The following is a 15247-nucleotide window of genomic DNA, read 5'->3' as shown; positions in this document are numbered from 1 at the left end:
GTGAGACTTATCTCAGTGGTTGGTAAGTTGATGGAGAAGATCCTGAGAGGCAGGATTTATGAACATTTGGAGAGGTATAATATGATTAGGAGTAGTCAGCATGGCTTTGTAAAGGGCAGATCGTGCCTTACGAGCCTGATTGAATTTTTTGAGGATGTGACTAAACACATTGATGAAGAAAGAGCAGTAGATGTAGTGCATATGGATTTCAGCAAGGCATTTGATAAGGTGCCCCATGCAAGGCTTATTGAAAAAGTAAGGAGGCATGGGATCCAAGGGGACATTGCTTTGTGAATCCAGAACTGGCTTGCCCACAGAATGCAAAGAGTGGTTGTAAACGGGTCATATTCTGTATGAAGGTCGATCACCAGTGGAGTGCCTCAGGAATCTGTTCTGGCATTCTTAATCTTTGTGATTTTTATAAATGACCTGGATGAGGAAGTGGAGTGATGGGTTAGTAAGTTTGCTGATGACACAAAGGTTGGAGGTGTTGTGGATAGCATGGAGGGCTGTCAGATATTACAGCGGGACATGGATAGGATGTAAAACTGGGCTGAGAAGTGGCAGATGGAGTTCAACCCAGATAAATGTAAAGTGGTTCATCTTAGAAGGTCAAATATGATGGCAGAATATAGTATTAATGGTAAGACTCTTGGCAGTGTGGAGAATCAGAGGGATCTTGGGGTCCGAGTCCATAGGACACTCAATGCAGATGCGCAGGTTGACTCTGTGGTTAAGAAGGCATATGGTGTATTGGTCTTCATCAATTGTGGAATTGAATTTAGGAGTCAAGAGGTAATGTTGCAGCTATATAGGACTCTGGTCAGACCCCACTTGGAGTACTGTGCTCAGTTCTGGTCGCCTCACTACAGGAAGGATGTGGAAGCGATAAAACGGGTGCAGAGAAGATTTACAAGGATGTTGCCTGGATTGGGGCACATGCCTTATGAGAATAGGTTGAGTGAACCTGGCCTTTTCTCCTTGGAGTGACGGAGGATGAGAAGTGACCTGATAGAGGTATACAAGATGATGAGAGGCATTGATCATGTGGATAGTCAGAGGCTTTTCCCCAAGCTGAAATGATTGCGACAAGAGGACACAGGTTTAAGGTGCTGGGGAGTAGGCAGAGATGAGATGTCAGGAGTAAGTTTTTAACTCAGAAGCGTGGAATGGGCTGCTGGCAACGGTGGTGGAGACGGATACGTTAGGGTCTTTTAAGAGGCTTTTAGACAGGTACATGGAGCTTAGTAAAATAGAGGGCTATAGGTAAGCCTAGTATTTTCTAAGGTAGGGACAACTTTGTGGGCCAAAGAGTCTGTATTGTGCCGTAGGTTTTCTATGTTTCTATGAAAGGCTTATCATATGAGGAATGATTGATGGCTACAGGCCTTTACTCACTGGAATTTTGAAGACTGAATGGGGGGGGGGGGCGTTCTCATTGAAACCTATCAAATATTGAAATGCTTAGACAGAGTGGATGTGGAAATGTTTCCTGTGGTGGTGTGTCTAGGACCAGAGGACACAGCCTCAAAATAGAGGGATGTCCATTTAAAACTGAGATGAGGAGGAATTTCTTGAGCCTGACAGTGGTGTATCTATGGAATTCATTCCTACAGGTGGCTGTGGACACCAGGTCATTGGGTGTAATTAAGGCTAGGTTGATGGGTTCTTGATTAGTTAGAGTGTGAAAGATTATGGGGAGAAGGCAGGAGATTAGGCTTGAGAGAAACATGGATCAGCTGTGATGAAATGGTGCAGCGAACTCTATCGGCCAAATGGCCTAATTCTGCTCATAAGTCTTATGGCGTAATATTGTAGATATATTGTTCAATTATGCATTCTTTGTTGTCTACTTAATTCATTGTGTTTTTTATGTGCAAGTATGTGAATGGTATACTTTGTTTGTCATATACATTAATGATCTGGATGATGGGGTGGTAAATTGGATTAGTAAGTATGCAGATGATACTAAGGTAGGTGGCATTGTGGGTAATGAAGTAGGTTTTCAGAGCTTGCAGAGTGATTTAGGCTAGTTAGAAGAGTGGGCTGATGGATGGCAGATGGAGTTTAATGCTGATAAGTGTGAGGTGCTACATTTTGGTAGGAATAATTATAATAGGACATACATGGTAAATGGTAAGGCATTGAGAACAGAGTGATCTAGGAATAATGGTGCACAGTTCCCTGAAGGTGGATTGTTACGTACCCCGTAACTGGGTGTCTGACCAGCAGAGAAGGACAAATCCATTGGAGTCTGGTGGTACCAACCTAAAGGTGTTTATTAGTAAACTACACAATACAATATCAAAAATGCAAATATACATATAAAACAAGTTAGCAGTAATAAACCTAAAAGAGTAGGAATAATAATAATCAATAATAAACAAGCTCTATCGATGTCTAGGGGTAAATGAATTGTCATAGGAAAGTATAGAGTTCAGTTCATAAATGCTGAAGTAGTTATGGTTGTTGTATTGAAATCGTTGGAGAGAGAGAGAGAGAGAGAGAGCGAGCAAGATGTAACAGCAACAGTTGCGGCAGGCAAACCTTTTTGTGGCTTTCTTAATCCGTCGTAACGTTGTGGCCATTCAGTTATGACACCTCTGGTCTTCAGCTAGACCGTTCTTCTGTGGTGGACTCGTCACTCTGGCATGAATGGACACACACACCAGTCCCCACCGGCCCTGCTGTAACACTCCTGGTTCGGTCTCTAAAGCCCCCACCTTTCTGTGAGTTCCCAATACTCAGTCAGTGTCCACTGGTGTGTCTGAAGGGTGTCTCTCCAGACCTGTCTTTTTATCCCCACTCACGGGGTCTCAGCTATCCATCAACTCTGAATGACCGTGTCCATTAAAATCAGGCCACTCCTGCTATCTCCTGAGGAATGTTAATGAGCAAAGCAAAGTCCTTGTAGTGAAAGGTAAATAATCTGGGAAGAGTCATAATACAGTAAATCAACAGTCTCTCTCCCCTCTTATCTGTAGCAGATGTTCTTGCCTGGGCTTTATCTCTCTCTCATGAGCAGCATAGCAACAGCAATAGTTAGTAGTTCTCAGGATGGGGGTTGGGAATGGTTAACTCTGCACCCCATTGACCATCAGGTCTGTTCATCACTCATAACAGGATCATGTGGATAGGGTGGTGAAGAAAGCTTTTGGTATGCTGGCCTTTATAAATCAGAGCATTGAGTGTAGGAGTTGATATGTAATGTTAAAATTGTACAAGGCTTTGGTAAGGCCAAATTTGGAGTATTATGCACAGTTCTGATCACCGAATTATAGGAAAAATGTCAACAAAATAGAGAGAGTACAGAGAAGATTTACTAGAATGTTATTTGGGTTTCAGCACCTAAGTTACAGAGAAAGGTTGAACAAGTTAGGTATTTATTCTTTGGAGCGTAGAAGGTTGAAGGGGGACTTGATAGAGGTATTTAAAATTATGAGGGGGATAGATGCAGTTGACATGGATGAGTTTTTTCCATTGAGAGTAGGGGAGATTCAAACAAGAGGACATGAGTTGAGAGTTAGGGGGCAAAAGTTTAGGGGTAATACAAACGGGAACTTCTTTACTCAGAGAGTGGTAGCTGTGTGGAATGAGCTTCCAGTAGAAGTGGTAGAGGCAGGTTTGATATTGTCATTTAAAGTAAAATTGGATAGGTATATGGACAGGAAAGGAATGGGGGGTTATGGGCTGAGTGCAGGTCGGTGGGACTAGGTGAGAGTAAGTGTTCGGCACGGACTAGAAGGACCGAGATGGCCTGTTTCCGTGCTGTAATTGTTATATGGTTATATGTTACCATCCCTCTATGTCATGTGTGTGTGCCTCACAAGGTAAAATGAAACCAAGGCACACATTTCCTGGCTCCATGTTTTCCTCATGATCATTTTTAAGTTTGGAGTTATAAAACATAACACGGAGCACCTGGAGAAAACCTATGCATTCCATGGGGAGGATATGGAGACTCCTTACAGAGGACACCAGAACTGAGCTCTGAACTCTGACACCAAGTTGTAAGACTCTCATGATAACTGCTGTGCAGGGTAAAGCTGCCATCAGCTTTCTTATCTTTCTTCTGTTCAGGCTCAAATCATTCACTGCCTGACTGATTTGCACAGACCATATGTGTCAAACACACGGCCCGGCGTACAATTATATCCGGCCCGCGAGATCATTTTAGATAGATCTATTATTTTAATTATTAATGGCCCGGTGATATGAAGCGCTGATAACACACAAACTACAGATCCCATAATGCAGTACAACAGCTGCCGATAGGCTACCCGGGAACATTCCCGCGTCAAGCGTCTGTTGCTGTATACAACGCTATTCTGAAGTCAAAGCTAACCCCTAACAATGGCGAAGAGAAAAGTGAAGGCATTTCAAGTGAAGCTGCTCTTATGGGAGACACAAATGCACCAGTGCAACTTGCCTCATTTTCCCTGTTGCCAAGTAATGTTGAACCAGGTGGGCGCAACGATGTTCCCAAATGCGCACTTTGCTGATAAACTGAGCGCACTTCGCACTGAGTTTGCACGGCGCTTTGGTGACTTTGAAGCACAAAAAATTAATTTCGAGCTGCTTCGCAACCCATTTGCCGTCGACGTGGAAACTGCACCTGTACAGATTCAGATGGAGCTGATAGAGTTGCAGTGTAATGGGACACTAAAGGCAAAGTATGACACTGCAGGGCCCGTACAGTTTATTCGCTCCATAAATGCCTCAGCTCTGTCTACATGCGGCTCGAACCTTGTGCATGTTTGGTAGCACGTATCTGTGTGAGAAGCTTTTCTCAGTGATGAAGATTAACAAAACATCACACAGGAGTCGTCTCACTGATGAACACCTGCAGTCCATCCTGAGAATCTCCACAACACAGAACCTTACACCAAACCTAAACGAACTTATTGCCAAGAAAAGATGCCAAGCATCTCGCTCTGACAAAACGGCATAAGAGCAAAGAAAACTGAGTGTTTTGATTTGCTGTTGTTTTAACTTTTGCTGAAAAGCACAAATTTTATTTATATTTTCAGAGTTTTTTTGCAGCATGCTCATATTTCTAACTTGTATAATAGTGACAGGAGATATTTTTATGGAGAGCAAAATACTTAAGTTATTTAAAGTTTTAGTTTATTTTTTCTGGAATAATATTCCTGTCTGTTTTTATTCATATTTATGTTGAAAAAATGTTTAGTTTTAGTGTGTTCAATAAATGTTTATCCTGTTCGGCCCGCGACCTAGAGTGTGCTTTGAGTTTTGGCCCCATGTGCAATTAAGTTCGACACCTCTGGCATAGACCATAAGATTTCCAGTATCTGCAGAATCTCTTGTGAACATAATCAGAGACCCCATCCCCTCCAGACATTTAACCCTTCTTCCCTCTCCAATCAGGCAGAAGATAAAAATCCTGAAATCATGTCCCACCAGGTTCAAGAACAGCTTCTAGCCCACAACAGTTCTCTAGTATGAAAAGTTCTCTAGTATGATGAGATGGACTCTTGACCTCACATTTGACCTTGCACCTTATTGTCTGCCTGCAATGATACTTCATTCTGTTACTGTTTTCTTTGTACCACCTCAATTCACTGTTGTAATCTTTATGAATGGCATTGCATAACACGCACAAGAAACCAATTTACAAATAATTAATAGGTCAGGAAGCATTTGTGGAGTGAGAAACAGATAATTTCAAATGATTGAACTCAAGATGATGGAAGGGAAACATTCTGGAACTCTTCATCTGTTTCTTTCTCCACGTATGATGAGTTCCCTGATGAACTCCCCTGATGAGTTCCCCTGCAGCTTTTTGTGTTTTATTCTTTAGTTTCTAATTTAGCAATAGTGCACTGATGTACTTTTGGAAAAGAGAAACCCTTAATGTAACTTCCTTTAAGTAAAACATGTGTTAATAAGGAACTTGTTTATCAAAACATTTACTTTACCAAGAGCAAACACGAGGAAATCTGCAGATGTTGGAAATACAAACAACACACACAAAATGCTGGTGGAACACAGCAGGCCAGGCAGCATCTATAGGGAGAAGCACTGTTGACGTTTCGGGTTGAGACACTTCGTCAGGACTAACCGAAAGGAAAGATACTAAGAGATTTGAAAGTAGGATCATTTCAATGCGAAATGATAGGAGAAGATCGAAGGGGGTGGGATGAAGTTAAGAGCTGGAAAGGTGATTGGCAAAAGTGATACAGAGCTGGAGAAGGGAAAGGATCATGGGACGGGAGGCCTAGGGAGAAAGAAAGGGGGAGGGGAGCACCAGAGGGAGATGGAGAACAGGCTGATGGGCAACTAAATATGTCAGAGATGGGGTAAGAAGGGAAGGAGGGGCATTAATGAAAGTTAGGGAAGTTCTCTAACTTCTGTTAATGCCCCTCCTCCCCTTCTTACCCCATCCCTGACATATTTAGCTGTTTGTTTTTTTCTCTCTCTCTACCCAGTTAGTCCTGACGAAGGGTCTCAGCCTGAAATGTCGACAGTGCTTCTTCCTATAGATGCTGCCTGGCCTGCTGTGTTCCGCCAGCATTTTGTGTGTGTCACTTTACCAAGAGCTTGTTTGTGTGCCATCCATACAGACCATGTTGTCAAGATAGTGAAAGGAAAAACAGAATACAGAATATTATATTGAAGTTACAGTTAAAATATATTGCAAGTAGACAAACTAAGTTGATATGAACAATTTAGCCATGAACTATGAAGGGTTGAGGCTAATTGAGTTATGTGAGATCAGGAAGAGGTCTTGGTCAATGCTTATTTTCCTTAAAGTAGGGTGATAAAAGGAGGTGTAACTGGTGGAAGAAATAGAGTAAAATCTCTTTCATCCTGGGGTTGGTATTTATCTGCATCTCTCTGACTGCAGAAATATTCAGCAGATTAAAATGTATTTGGATTTGAACCAATGGAGTAGTAACCAGCAGACTGTTGTCCAAGTGCTGAAAAGTAGATGTAGGTTGAATAGCTAAGGACAGCCTTCTCTTTATTAAAAAAATTTGTGATTCTTGTCTAGACTAAAGCTGAAATTAACTGCGGCAGATTGCCATCTAGTGTGCAGAAAGGAAGTCATAGATATTTTCCACTACGTCATTTTTACAACAGAGCAGTGGTCAGAGAGAACACAGAACTTTAGGGCAACAGCAAGGTTCCACATAGTGTGAATTCCATTGACGACAAAATCTTCTGTGTGCAAAGTGTCTACATTGTGAGAGGGATTTCATTCTTAGGATTCAGCTGGAATGTGAATGTACTCTAGATCTTTCCCTGATATCGAGCCAGCAGACATAGAGCTCAGAGTTCAAATTGATTATCAAAGTACATATATGTCATCATATACAACCCTGAGATTCATTTTCTTACAGTAGAACAAAGAAAAATAGTAAAATCAATGAAAAACTACACAAAATCAAAGACTGACAAACAAGCAATGTGCAAAAGAAGACAACTGCAAATACAAAAAAAACAATAAATAAATAAATATTGAGAACATAGTTATAGGATCATTGTAAATGAGTCCGTAGATTGTGGAATTAGTTCAGTGTTGAAGTCAGTGAAGTTACCCACACTGGTTCAGAGCCTGATGGTTGAACTGGGACGTAGTGTTTTTGTATTGTCTTCCCAATGGCAGCAGTGAGAAGAGAGCATGGCCTAAATAGTGAGGTCCTTGATGTTGGATGCTGCTTGCATGTGGTGGTGCTCTTTGAAGATGTACTCAATGCAGTGGTGGGTTGGGCCTCTCCTGTGATGACTCGGCTGTGTTTGTAGGCTTTTCTGTCCCAAAGCTTTGGTGTTTCTAAACCAGGTCGTGATACAACCGGTAAGGATACTTTCCACTGTGCACCTATAGATATTGCCAAAGTTTTAGATGATGTACCAAATTTACACAATCTTTTAAGAAGTAAAGGCACTGCCTTGCCTTCTTTGTAGTGGCACTTACTTGCTGATCTCAGGGCACATCCTCTTAAATAGTAACACCAAGGAATTTAAAGTTATTCACAGTTATTCTTAAACTTAGAGAGGGTGTGTAAAGTGAGAGAATATAAAAAGCAGTTCAGGTTTGCCCCTGTGCCCTCCACCATACAAACCTGCCCATATGACCAAAAGCAGACTAACTGAAATCATCTGTGGCATTGCAGTCAATTGTTGGGTTTGCTAGTATACTCAGTTATTCACGTTAAAGTACCCGAATTCTTCAGGACTCGCACAAAGGATTTTATTTCAGAGGTGACACCATCTATCACCTTTGTCTTCACACATTCTTGCCAAATGGAAGAAGTTGAGGACCTGGTCTTTAGAAGATTCAAAACTTTTTTTTCCAAAACTGCCCAACATCATTTTGTGTTAATGCCTTGCTGATAAATATTGTGATTAATTTGAACATCCAGAGGCAAAAATACTTTGGTGATCAGTGATTAGGATGTGCATGTCCCGGTGAGTGGTTGGAATATGTTCAGTGAGCCTTCATTTTGCCCCTGAAGATTATGTCTTTGAAAGTCACTGGAACTTTGTGAGGTATAACAAGGATAAAAGTGTTTTTTTTTTTGCAATAGTGCATGAATGTCAATTTCCTGTGATGTTGCTTCACTTTTCTTGGATTTAGAAGAGTTTTTTGTCCATATTGTCCTTGGTTCATGAACTAATATAAAAAAACTCAATTTATATCACATTATTCATTCTCAAAACAGTTTCAGAAACAGCTATTGTAACCCAAACACTGCACTGCAGAAAATCTGAAGCCAAGAAAAGCAAGCCTAGGACTCATCTTTGCATTGAGTTGTACGAACTTCGGCTGCTCTTCAGTTAGAGAAAGAGGAAATGAGCACACTGCCATGCTCTTTGTTGAGTACTGCCCAAATATTGTCCAGTTTTATTCAGTAAAAAACTGATTATATTCTTGTAGACTGTCTTTACCAAGTTATTTATAATTAATCAACATATTCCCAGGTAAATTTCTGGCAGAGAACTCAGTCTAAAATGTTTATTATTGTTCAACAAAACTTTGGTTTAACATTTATATAATAACACCAACATTTTCTCCAATTTTAAAAAATATTTTCTGAAATCCACTGGTATTTTCTTGAAAATTCCTCCAGAAGTCCAAGAAAGTTTTTATAGATGAATAATGTTTGTTTTTAAATATGTGCACATGATAATGTAATTTGAAATGTTCAAAACATTAGATGAAGTTGTTTAAATTGTATAGTCTTTCTTACCTACACTTGTCCGTATTGAATTGGAAAATTTATATCTGTTAGCTGCAGTATTTAATTTAATGCTCTGTGAGTGAGTGATTACATCAAATGATTTAGACAATGAAAGAGGCATTGAAAAAAGGGCTGTCAAACAGATGAACTTTACAATTGTTCATTGAAAGTTTTGTGCTTGGTTACACACTTGCCATTGATTTTTAACTCTCTGTGTGCCCGTCTGAGTGTTGAGAACATAATATAACCATGAAGCAATATAGGATTTAAGATGCAAGTTTCAAGCACATGTAAAACAGTGTACAGAACAATGTAATCCTTTCCTAGCAGCTGCTGAGCCACAACTCCCCTATTTTGAGCAGGTGGTGAAGGAGAGTTATTAGTACATTAACTCTGAAACGTTTAATGTCTCAGCCACTGATTGAAGGGTGTAAAGAGAAGGTATACAATTGATAAGAAGATGCTTCCTGGAATGCAGGATGAGAGAAGTTCAGTCAGGAATAGCAGTGTATAACAGGTAAGGAACTGTCAAGGTGCTGGAGCAGGGATCCAATCGCAGACCCAGTACTGTGCACACAGTGATATTAATTGAGTAACAAATCCCGAGGTACAAACAAAGTCGGCGTCAAAGTTCAGGCAGAGATCAACACATCCAGAGAAATCCAAAAACCAGAATCAGGAAGCAGGCAGAGTCAATATTCAGATGGACAGAGTACAGATATGGATGCTGGAAAGACTCAGGAAAATTCACTGGCACAATCCAGCATCAAACAGAACAATAAACAGAGCAATAAACAGAGAGGCAGATGATAGGTGGAACACATTGAGACAGAAGTGGCAGCAAAATGAGAAACAGGTGAGAGGTGGAGTACTCAGTGATACAGAGGCCGGAGTAGAGCAGGAGCAGGGACAGGAGCACATGGCAATACAAAACCACAGACTGACATTTAGGGGGAAAACACACAAAAAGTTCAACTGGAGGTACTGACAGGAACATTGAATAGTTTGTTGATGAGAAGTCAATGGTGTTAAAGAAAAATTTAGTTTTATTTGTCACATTTACTTTGAAATGTACAGTGAAAAACATAACTTTCCTATAACTTTCTAACCCTAACTCGTATGTCTTTGGAATGTGGGAGGAAGCTGGACACCCAGAGGAATCATGGGAAGAAGGTAGGACCCCTTAGAGACAACGGTGGGAACTGAACCAGGATTAGTGTTCATTGGTGCTATAAAGCGAATGCACTAACCACTGCACTACCATGCTGCCCACTGGTGAAAGTGCAGTGAGCATGATATATTCCTCCTTTCATCAGCCCACAGACTAAATTAGAAAGTCAATCACCTTTGCTGCTGTTTGACTTTTATCTTCATATGGTTTATCCTACATCTTATCCTTTCCTTCCCTCAGCTTCTGTTTCTGCAGTTCAGGACCCTGACTAGAAATCAGTCTGTGTAGATTGTATCAGGTCACTGGGATCCACTCCTCCATCTCCAATAATACCCTTTTCCTTTGCCACAGCATATTCTTGTACAGCTACAGGAGATATCAGACCTGTTCTTTCATCTCTTCCCACCATCCACGACACCAAACACTTTTGCCAGGCGACCCAGCAGCTTGCTTCTGATTTAGTATATTGTGGAATGTTCACTACCCTCAGCACAGGCGTGTGCTTTACACAACACCTCTTTTTAGTTCACAACACAACAACAGAGATCCAGGTGCATCTTACTGTACTTTCCTCTGCCTCTTACCCTTATTCTCTATCAGCAATGTCTACACTGTTCCAACATGGCATGGGAGAAAACACCTGACTGGCCACAATATAACTTACAGACACAACATTAATTTTGGAGCAACACCAGTTTTCAGTTTCCATCATATATTTTAATCCTTCTCTTAATTTCAAATAATTGCTTATCTTCTGCTATTCCCACTTTCATCATATGATCAGTTTTCTGCCACACTCAGCTGTCTTCTTCACAGACTTATTCACATTATTATTATTGTTGTTATTATTATTATTATTATTATTATTATTATTATTATTGTCTTGTTCGCAGACTTACACAGCATAATAGGCCCATCAGCACAATTAGTTCATGTTGACCAAGATGCCTTCCTGAGCTGATCCCATTTGCCTGCACTTGACCCATATCCCTCGAATCCTTTCATATGTCCAAAAGGCTTTTAAACTGCTTCCTCTGGCAACTTATTCCCTACACACACCAACTTCCTCGAGAACCTCATTCCACAACACACCAACTTCCTCAGTCACCTCATTCTGTATTCCTGTGGCACTTCTTTCTGTATTCCTCGGGCACCTCATTCCTTATTCCTGTGGCACCTCATTCCCTATTCCTGTGGCACCTCATTCCATATTCCTGTGGCACCTCATTCCCTATTCCTGTGGCACCTCATTTTCTATTCCTGAGGCACCTCATTCCCTATTCCTGTGGCACCTCATTTTTTATTCCTGAGGCACCTCATTCCATATTCCTGTGCCACCTCATTCTGTATACCCACAACTTCCTAAGGCACCTTATTCTGTATTTCTGTGGCACCTTATTCTGTATTCCTTGGGCACCTCATTCCCTATTCCAGTGGAATCTCATACCCTATTCCTGTGGCACCTCATTCCCTATTCCTGTGGCACATTCCCTATTCCTGTGGCACCTCATTCCATATTCCTGAGGCACCATATTCAGTATTCCTGTGGCACCTCATTCCTTATTCCTGTGGCATCTCATTCCCTATTCCTGTGGCACCTCATTCCCTATTCCTGTGGCATCTCATTCCCTATTCCTGTGGCACCTCATTCCCTATTCCTGTGGCATCTCATTCCCTATTCCTGTGGCACCTCATTCCTTATTCCTGTGGCATCTCATTCCCTATTCCTGTGGCACCTCATTCTCTATTCCTGTGGCACCTCATTCTGTACACTCAGAACTTGCACACCAGGTGCCTTGTTGTATCTTTCCCCTCTCACTTTAAACCAATAATCATTAATTTTAGTGGAAGTTGTGGAAGGGAAACTTTGCAAGGGATAAAGAGAATATCCAGATGAGGATGTTTGCGGTGGTGTGCAGTCAAACCCAGACAAAGGAGACCTTTGAAGTGAGGCTCCAGGAGCCTTCCATGTCCATTGCAGACAGATAGGTGACAGTGACTGTGGCAGTGTTTAACATGACTTCCATTTACGGTGCAGAGACAGATGAAATAAGAATAATAGAAGGATGTGAAATACTCCCAAAAACAAAGGGACAATTGCTTTACTGACTTCAAAACAGCATCCATTGTCAGTCTGAGGTTTCAATTGACTTCTAGCTCCTCTACTGTGAATGGCGATTAATCTTGAGGTAAGTATTTCAAATACATACAATTTACCAAGTGGTCAATATCTACAAATGATAGGCTAATTCTGTATAAAAATAGTAGTTTTCTGTCCTGACTTCAGAATATTGTGGGTGACGGGCCCATGCTGTTCTCCTTGTGCCCATGTAAAATAAATTATGTTTGAGTGTGTGTATTCTGGGCCCAGTTATTTTAGTTATTTTTTTATTATTGTTAATGACAATGACTTGGAGATTCCACTGAGATGGCTAACACTTGACTTCGTTACACGGGACAAAGGAATTCTGTGGAAGACTAATTCCTAGGCTGCTCATATTTCAGGAAGGGACTGATTCTGCTGTAGGAACGCCAACACCTTAGTCTCTGTCACAGGAAAGCTACGGCTGACAGAGGAAAGCTGCATCACCAGCACAGGTTGCCATGGTCTGGATTAGGTCTTGCATGGTGTTGCCGTGTTCCAGGACCTATTCCACACAAAGCTGCTGTGATCCGGGTCAGATCCTACATCAAGCACAGGAGGATTTGATAAGTGTGTGGTTCATAAAAAATTAATTTTTCCTTCCCAAGATGACACCAGTGAATAAAATGATGAACAGTGATGGCCTACTGACAGTTCATGAAACGAGGCCTTTTACTTCCTCTTCTTTCAAGTGTGATTCTACAACTAAGCAATGTGCAATTGGAACCCATGATTTACTCTTTGACGGTGGGTTTGAGTGATCCGGTGCTCTGCTGTCTCTGAGGAAGTTTGATGAGATTTGGAGCAGAGTATGCAGCCTAAAGGCCTGGAAACCTGGAGAAGGGATGCAGCCCATGATCGACTCCATTGCTTCTCTCTGACTGAGGTTTTGAGGGTGTGACCCTGTGATTGACTCCACTGATTCTCTCCAATTGAGCAGTTGAGGGTGAGAGGCCATGATCGACTCCATTGCTTCTCTCCGATTGAGGAGTTGAGTCTGAGAGCCCAGGATCATCTCCATTGATTCTCTCCAATTGAGGTGTCGAGCAAGGTCGAAGTCGATAAGGACAAGAGTGGAAGACGGACAGGTGTTCGGCCTGCATTTGACTGGTCTTCCTCTCACTCTCACTAGCTGCTTTCACAGGAAAGTGCAAGAGTTGAGTTGCCAGGATCGATCAGTGAGGCTGTGGACTCATTTTGGGGACTTTGAGGTTTATGTTGCATGTGTTCCTGGACTCTGGTTACATTTTATTTGCTGTTTTGAGTGGTTTGATTGATGTCGACTGGAGAGCCTTGCTAAACACAGGCTCTGCAGCCTGCATTGATTAGCAGTGCCAAACTGAACTGAACTGAATACTCCTGGGTTGATGTTTGATAGTCAGAATCAGGTTATTATCACCAGAATGAAATATGTTAATTTAACAGCAGCAGTTCAGTGCAATATATAATATAGAAGGGAACAAAATAACAAATAAATAAACAAACAAACAAAATGATAGATAGATAGATAGATAGATAGATAGATAGATAGATAGATAGATAAATAAATAAATAAATAAATAGATAAATGTATATTTAATAGATAAAAAATCATGCCAAAGCAGAAATAATACATATTAAAAAAGTGAGGTAGTGTTCACAGGTTCAATAGGAATTGGATGGCAGAGGGGAAGAAGCTGTTCCTGAATCACTGAGTGTGTGCCTTCAGGCTTCTGTACCTCCTACCTGATGGTAACAGTGAGAAAAGGACATGCCCTGGATGCTAAGGGTCCTTAATAATGGATGCTGGCTTTCTGAGGCACCACTCCCTAAAGATGTCCTGGGTACTTTGTAGGCTAGTGCCCAAGATCAAGCTGACTAAATTTATAACCCTCTGCAACTTCTTTCGGTCCTGTGCAGTAGCCCACCCACCCCCCCATCCCCACCCCCCAATACCAGACAGTGATGTAGCCTGTCAGAATGCTCTCCACGGTACATCTATAGAAGTCTTTGAGTGATTTTGTTGACATACCAAATCTCTTCAAACTCCTAATGAAGTATAGCCACTGTCTTCCCTTCTTTATAATGGCATCGATATGTTGGTTCCAGGTTAGGTCCTCAGAGATCTTGACACCCAGGAACTTGAAACTGCTCATTCTCTCCAGTTCTGGTCCCTCTATGAGGATTAGTGTGTATTCTTTTTTCTTACCCTTCCTGAACTCCGTAATCAGCTTTTTCATCTTACTGACATTGAGTGCCAAGTTGTTGCTGTGACACCATTCCACTAGTTGCTCCTGTACACCCACTCATCACCTGAGATTCTACCAACACTGGTTGTACCATCAGCAAATTTATAGCTGGTATTTGAGCTGTGCCTAGCCACACAGTCATGGGTATAGAGAGAGTAGAGCAGTGGGCTAAGCACACACCCCTGAGCTGCACCAGTGTTGGTTGTCAGCTAGGAGGATATGTTATCACCAATCTGCACAGTTTATGTTCTTCCAGTTAGGAAGTCGAGGGTCCAATTGCAGAGGGAGGTACATATTTTACCTGTTGATCACTTGCTTTTTGCATTTGTGCATTTTGTTCTTTTTTCCGTGTGTTGGGTGTTTGATGTTTTCTTGAACGGGTTCCATGGTGTTTCTTTGTTTTGTGGCGGTCTGTGGGAGGACGAATCTCAGAGTTGTATTCAGTATACATACTTTGATAATAAATGTACTTTGAATCTTTGAATGTGTGTGTCTGTGA

Source organism: Hemitrygon akajei, chromosome 10 (genome assembly GCF_048418815.1).
Source record: "Hemitrygon akajei chromosome 10, sHemAka1.3, whole genome shotgun sequence".
Classification (NCBI taxonomy): domain Eukaryota; kingdom Metazoa; phylum Chordata; class Chondrichthyes; order Myliobatiformes; family Dasyatidae; genus Hemitrygon; species Hemitrygon akajei.
This window is presented reverse-complemented; position numbering follows the sequence as displayed.